Genomic DNA, 7,777 nt, shown 5'->3' with positions numbered 1-7,777 from the left:
AAAAAAGAGGGAAAAGGATAAGAAACCTAAGAAAAAAACATGTCTTTGTTGTGCATATACGGGGATATAGGGATCAGGAGGGATTAGGATAGCACATATGTTATTTAGCTCAGCCCACGCAGAGCGATGTCTGTGGCCCGTGAGGAGCTGAATATGAAGCGGTAGGGGGCGGATCCAGCGGAGACTCTCTATTCCTTCTTTCTTTCTCGGTTCCTCAGCTGGGTGATAGAGGCCTTTCCTCAGCCGCCGACCGAAGCGATTTCTTATCTCTTTTGATTTCGGATTTGTCTGCATGCATGGATTTACTTTCCATTCAGCAGAGACCCGCTAAAACCATGTTGTCGATGAAAATAGTTAACACTTTGCAAGGACATATGACGCACAGATCTGTTGAATCCATATGCGCGTTGAAAACGAAATTCATGTTTTAGTTGGTTTAGTTGTGGGCAAGGACATATGATGACCAAATTTACCCCTTTAATAAAAAGGAAATGAAGACTATTGTCTATAATGAGATGTACACACACTTTAATTTACCTCTGAGCCAAATGGCGCAGAGTCCAATTTGATACCACAGGCTCGTTGAAAATATTTGCATTTTTTCAATATCTTTATGTTTGAGCAAGCGCAAACACCATGTCAAACCCAAAGTGTTTTGAAAATATTTGACTTTGCTAGTAGAAGTAGGTTTCAGCAATCAGGGTAGCATGCATAGAGAAAAATGGCGCAAGGTATATCACATACAACTTTACCACGAAGATGCGTCGCGATATCTTCCTCTACTTAATTATGTTCAAACACATTTGGAGTTCAAACCCATAATTGGTGTCACATCCCTGAATTAAAACCCAAAACACCTACCTTGTGCAACATGGCCTTTTACAGTGAGAAAATTATTACCACAAACAGTCTAGATGTTACATGTTACATAAGACTTTAGCTTGAGCAACTGTCATACAATAGGTATCTAAATTTCCTACGTTTAATCACAGCAGCTAACAATAACCTTTCCAAACGGCAAACTCCCTTATGTAGTGTTGTCCTTTCATGTGTTTTAAAAAAAGGAACCTTTATTTTATTGGCAAATAAACGGTTTGATGGGAACCAAACATTTGGTAGTAGCTTGTCCCACATCTCAATCTCCTATAAAATGAGCACAAGTGGCCAAAACACAATTGTTTCGATACAACAATGGTAAGAGAAATGAGTAATCTTCAAAGAAATAGAACATTTACATTAGTATAGTAGCTTTTTTTACCATGCAGGTGAATTGTATGTAAACTTTATAGAAGAAGGCCAACGCTAAGCAACAACATGTTGCCATACTCATCCTGCTCTCGCTTCTGGTCATCAATCCGGGGAATCAACTCCTGACCAGCGCCTTTAGCAACAACAACGACAGCATGCCCCTTCCCTTCAACATGGAAATCGATCTATGGATTCAAACAACAGTCAACATCTCAGACTGCTCAGGGTGGCATGAAGAGTAATGTGTCCCATGCTCCTTCCCATAAGTTTGACAAGACCAATGCCATCCATAATATTCACAACCTGACATGTGTCGCATCGATTGCCTACTGAGCACTCTCCACTGCAGTTTGAAACCCAAACGCCTTGTCTATGATTTTGATGTCATTGTCCAAGTTTTTTGGGATCCCTGTAATGGATATCCTCAAACGACACCGTTTAAACTCTTCGAATATCACCACTGCTCCTCTCATTGTTCCATCCCCGCCAATCACATAAACCTGTGATTGCCATAAAAGGAATATTCAGATAGGATAGTAAGATCAAGGCCTGAAGAACATGAACAATTGGCATGTGAACCAACACATTTAACATTGTACTTAATTTTTTTTGACAATAAAAATGGAGCTGGGACCATATACATCGAAAGCTAGCCCTAGCTTGGTTTGTGAAAAAGGCAAAACCAGTTTCTTATGTGCCTAACCCACCAACAAATAAAACGCAGCCTCCTCTACATGCCAATAGTTCCAAGAAAAAGATTAACCATGAGAGCATCAAAATATCTGCAAACATGAAGGCCCTTGCTTGGATTAGACAGGATGAGTACGCCATGATAATCAAAAGGAATAGAAAGATGGATTAAAATTTATAGATCAGTGCTAGGAAGATATTGTCTTGAAGAACGAAAAGTAAGAAAACAATAAAGCAAGAAACGAACCTGCAAAAATATCCTCCAAGTTTTGCATGAAAATCAATCGAATATATCTGTGATGGCATATTTGTCTCTGTCGAGGTACTCTACAGGAGGGTTATCCAAAAAATAGAGTAAAGTTGTTTTTCCTTTTTGAGAGTTTGATAGCAAACCCATAATGCATCAAAAAGGGATTAGAATTGATAAGAAAATAAATCTCTGCTACTTTATAGTCAAAGAACATGGTTCCATTGAGAAAAATACAAAAACATTGAATTTTGACGGTGTAAGGAACCTGTAGTGATATACTGAGCCATAAAGTACTTTGCAATGATATACTCAACCATAAACCTGAAGCTCTACTTTGACGCCAATAAATTTATAACTGGGAATGAAGGAAAATGAAATCATATAATCTTAAACATATTGCAGAAACAGAAGCATGAAGCACACTTCCTTGAAATTTGAACACAAGCGAACATTCATTTAGCATATGGAGCTAACATAAACCTAAGCAAGACTATTCACATGATCATGGTACATGGTGGATTTATGGTACATGGTACATTCATTTAGCATTCAGAGAAAGCTACTTATAAACCTACAGTAGTCAAGACTCTGCACCTACCATCATCACAACTATGGACATACGATGTGCTATGTATTGTCAGATCTTTCATTCAAATAGTTTGTAGCACTAACAGACATACAAAGGCTGACCCATGTTATTTCAGTCTTATGACTTTTACTTTAGCAGAACACCCATTTGGTCAATCTTAGTAGAAGAGCACCGAAACAAATTTAGGCGCATCCATTAAGAAAATAATAACAATAGCAGCACCTTTAGGCATATAAATTGGTTAGTAAAACATATCTTCTTTGGATTATTCTACCAGGATAGATAATAAAACTTCACCTCTCAGGTCCCTTTTTAGCATAATGCCAATATATACTTCAAAATAGCATGTCAAAATTTAAAAAATTGGTTGAGATAAAACATGCGATTGATCAGTGTGAGCCACATTGCTTCTATTTTTGAAACAGTTGTAAACATTGGTGATACACTACTAAGGTAAAACTTGATAACATAGGTTTAGTGACTGTACAGTGAAATGTGTATATCCTATATCTCAGGGATGTGATAAATTACACTTCAGCATTTGAATAATAGATTCGAAAATACTAGAAACTTCCCCACTTTGATGTTCCTAAACACAAGGAGCTTGTAACAAATCTGGAACCACTCCAGTCGTATACACGTTAGTCCGTGCCAAACATTTTAACTTAAGAATAATTGTATGGTCTAATATCTTTAGAAATAGCTGAAACTTATTTCTTCTAAGACGGTTACTACAGGTATGAAATCACTCCAGCTGTTAGTACGTATGAAACTTCTCCTTAGTGTTTCCATGCTTCCTATATGCACACTTCAATTATTTTTTGCAAGAACAAACCAGACTAAGAAAGCATTAGTGTGTTGCATCTTACTCAAGTTACCAAAAGATGAGAGAATGTTTGCCGATAAAAAGTGGAGCAAGGATATAATAACCTTTAAACATCCAAGGAAGTAACATGTAATCCACCCAGCAAGTAAAATAGAGGCGATGGAAAATCTATTCTTCCAAGAACAAGAGGCTAATATATTTTAAGAAAATTGATGGTGAGACCATGCAGTCACAAAGAAATGGTATGGTAGCAACTCTATACAACCTGCTTAACTATTTCCCTCCTCTCAAGATGCAAGTCTTAACATGGCACAATGGAGAAACACGACGCATTCAGGCATCCAATAGCTCCAAAGTGCGCGCAGAATTATAATTATATACTGGAGGCTATCTATTGTAGTGCAGTGTCACATTGCTGGTACAGAAAAGGCTGCTGCAATAATGAGAAGAGAAATATATTTTGGGACTGCTAGATGGATAAATCTTGATTTGAAATGTTAGTAGTGAATTTGTTCTTTTGCTCATGATGTGATTTCTTTTGCTAGGATGAATTAAGCCTGGGTAGAGTAGCACATGTGTGCAGGTTTGCCTATAATAAATTAGTCCTGAACCTGTAGTATGTTTATTTTAGAACTACAAATAATGTATGAAACTGATATTCCTTTCAAAAGTTTTTGTGCGTTCTGTCTCTTCTTCTACTTGATTTGTTCTACATTTTTGTACTGTTGTAAAAAGTTTCTTTACTATTTTATTAGGCTCAGCTAGTGACTTGTCTCAGGCATTTTCAACAACCAGGAGCACTTGTAAGTGTCTACCATGAGGAGGTGACCAGTACTCGAAGAACTGGATACCACAGGAGGAGGTGTAGACAAACGAACATAATATTCAGGTCGACCTGACCATAACAACATTCTGGCCACCGATATTTTGCATCAAACACCAGCAAATTCTACAAATACACATATCAGAAAGTTCTTTTATTCAGTTACATAATCTAGAAAGGTTAAACCAAGTCATAGAAGCTCACCTTATATAATGAATAGCATCCACCGTGTAGCTTTATCAACGGTACTATTCAACTGAGAATTAGAAAATCTAGAATGATAAGCATAATAAACTTTGTAGATAAGCACCAATAATTTCATGGAACCCAAAACTTCCAATACCTGAACAATCCAAACAGCAACAAAATAGAAAATGGCCATTAGTTAAACAAATGTGAAGTACTGAAAGGCCTAATTCTGTCGAAATTTCTGCCATGATTAAATAAAACTTCTGATTAGCATATTTAGCAAAAATCGAAATTGTCCAGGAACAGTAAAATATGTATGACAGCTAAGAAATGTAAGGTTTCACAGATATTTTTTGAAATAACAATTCAGGGTTATGATTCATTGTGCAGAAGGTTCACATAGTTCTGAAAAATATGATCCAATAAGTCTGTACTAACCAATTGTAGAACAAATATTTGGTCGATACGCAACCCTACCATGCTGGAGATTATGCCACATCACACTTTTGCTTCTTTCTATCATGGATGCAATTCACATTGATAAAAGCATCTAAGCATATTGAGAAAGGAACTCGACGAACACAACAGAGAATGCAAATACAAATTATTAATAGTGCCATAAATATATAATTAGTGCAAATTTAGGAGTGAGTTCACTCTTTTTTTACCAGACTATTATGTGAGAAGGTGAATGATATAATGCATAAAAAACAACAATCAATGTAAGAAAGCAAACCGATGTGCAAGGGCAGTCTTACTCTAAATCATGATTGTTCTTGTAGGATGAATGTGCCTTCATAAGTCAAACAAAATCAGTGTTCCAGAGGAAGAAATAGGGAAAGATAGAGGACTCCTAATTGGCTGCTGAGGCCACGCCATGTTGCACCTCCCCACGGTTGACTTTCGTGCCGAGTCGTACTCCTTTTCATGTTCAAATAACCAGCTGGGTAGCAAGATCGCGTAAACCCACAACTCAACATCAAGATGATCAAAAGAAACAAACAAGTAACAAGACCATGTGTGATTGCTTACCTAATTAGACATCTATATAAAACAGAATGACATAGGTAACCTCCTCACAGAACCATGGATGCCTATGCAACCATGGAGGCATCCATACTAAACAGCAATTGAAAACACTTTTACATAATAATCATTGTCAAACAATCAGTCCAGAATCTCAGGAAATACCAGGAAATAAGGTACATCTTACATATGTCAATAGAAGATCAGAGCAGAGGAGAATATAATGATCATTCGGTGCTTCTTCATCTGCGACCTCACACATGCACGAATGTGCCGACAAAGCACAGCATGCTACCATGGATTCCAAAATAGGTATAACGATGGAGACAAGAGTGCACATCCTGTTCAAATGGAACCAAAAAAATAAGCAACATAATAGAAGTAGTAAACAACATTCAGGAATATCCCTATTTTAGAAAGAATAAGGTTACTCAACTTGCTAATATTCCTAAACAAAATCAAGACACAGCAGACATGGCAACGATGCATCAATATATACGCATATATATTCCCTAAACCAGTTGTAGCAGGAGGATGTCAGCAAACTTGACACAACTGCACTCTTTGTACATCATATATAAGAACAAGGTGAAGCACAAAAAGAGGTTATTAATTACCATTAGAGCCATTGGAAGAAGATAAAACTATCGAATCTGACGAACGTGGTCTTCTATGTCAGATCTGCACACGTCAAGTTCAAAAATCCAAATATTAGCAAAGTAAATTATGAGTGAGGAAGGAAATGAGGGAGAAATAGTGGAGCACCTAGTTTGTCGCTGGCCTGCGTTGCTCAAGTCGCCTCCAACAGGCACGTGTTGTCCTCCTTATACTCCAGATGCACGAGGCAGCCATTGGAGGAGAGATGAGCTCCTGCTTCCTCTCACCTTCCCACTGCCTGTTCACCTCGAGCTCCTTTCCTAGTGGAGGGTGGAGGCAGAGGTGGCGCCTCATGGTGCAGAGGAGGCGACGACGCGGTGGCGCGACAATTCGACTTGCCGGCCGCCGGAATGTGCTCCCGAGCCCCACTCCTCCTTCGCCTCATGTCCTCCCTGCTCCATCCTCTCCCACGCCGTCACCCCCTCCCCGCTCGCCTCGATGGCCTCCTCTCCTCCTTGTGCCGCTGGTCCCCTCCTTTCTCCCTGGAGCAAAGATGCCCCAGTAGGGTTAGAACACCGGGGCTCTCCCTGACCTCTCCTCTCCTTCCTTCTCTCTCACATCCTCCCCCTAATTTCTTTGCTTTCTCGATCCACAGCAACAACATCTCCATGGACGTCAGCAGCAGCAACATCTCTGGCTTCCTCCTTCCCCTACATCCCCACCCCTCCCCTCCATGGGAGATGAGAGGACGAGCACGAGGGAGGCGGCGAAGCTCCTAGGGCGGAGGCAGGGCGATGAGGAGGGAGGGAGTGGCGACGGCAGACGAGGGAGGAAGGAGAAGGAGGAAGGGAGTGGCGGCTATGGATTGGGGGTAGGGTTTGTGCGGTTGGGCCCGCTGCGCCCATGACGCGTGCGCTCGCACGTAGCGCGGCAGGAGAGGCTGCCCTGCGCGCACCCAAAAAATTGGCACGCAGCCAATTTGATCCAGCCCTAGCCCAAACGTCATACCCGTCTAAGTTTCACCACGTGGTTAAAATGAGGCAGATGAATTTCCAACGAGGATGCAACGGGCAGCAGCGAAAAAAAGAGCATGCTGACCATGATCGAACGGCCATCAAAGGAAGCAATCGAGGGAGCCCTGTCTATGCGAGTTGGCTAGCCTCTGTTTTGTTTTAAATACATTACCTTGCATCCATGCTTAGTGTCATTTATATTGTTGCAAGGAATGCCTTGTCTATAAAATATAGGGGGAGTGTTGATCCTAGCATGTGTGTCGTTCAGTCCAAAGCATATCTATCGAGTGCACACATCTAGGGGGGCTGTCTATATTTTATAGATGTTGGGTTTGCTTATGTTCATTTTATATCCTTTTGTGCAAATCCCGTATTGCCATCAATCCAACAAAAGGGGGGAGATTGTAAGGGCATATTTCTCCCTATGTGGTTTTGGTGATTGATGACAATGCATTTGCGGACTAATCGTGTGCATTGAGTATTTCAGATATCTGATATCTAGGCACAAGACGATTCGGTGCCCCTC

The 7,777-nt window shown here is 40.1% G+C and overlaps 1 long non-coding RNA gene across 4 annotated transcripts; it reads right to left on the bottom strand.

Annotated features, from left to right (window-relative positions):
• Window positions 1–1,611: 1,611 nt before the first annotated feature.
• Window positions 1,612–7,141, bottom strand: LOC119295950. Of its 4 annotated transcripts, none has more exons than XR_005144542.1 (9): window positions 6,407–7,141; window positions 6,259–6,322; window positions 5,829–5,982; window positions 5,648–5,754; window positions 4,770–5,558; window positions 4,631–4,682; window positions 2,186–4,552; window positions 1,956–2,030; window positions 1,612–1,748 (listed from the first exon to the last, which is right to left on the bottom strand). It is a non-coding gene; the product is annotated as an uncharacterized LOC119295950 (long non-coding RNA). The 4 variants fall into 4 exon arrangements; XR_005144541.1 differs by having other exon boundaries at window positions 4,631–4,769; window positions 5,374–5,558; window positions 6,407–7,140; XR_005144540.1 differs by having other exon boundaries at window positions 4,631–5,558.
• Window positions 7,142–7,777: the final 636 nt, after the last annotated feature.

Source organism: Triticum dicoccoides, chromosome 4B (assembly GCF_002162155.2).
Source record: "Triticum dicoccoides isolate Atlit2015 ecotype Zavitan chromosome 4B, WEW_v2.0, whole genome shotgun sequence".
Taxonomy (NCBI): domain Eukaryota; kingdom Viridiplantae; phylum Streptophyta; class Magnoliopsida; order Poales; family Poaceae; genus Triticum; species Triticum dicoccoides.
Note: the sequence above shows the minus strand (reverse complement) of the source record. Positions and strands in the feature narration are given on the sequence as shown.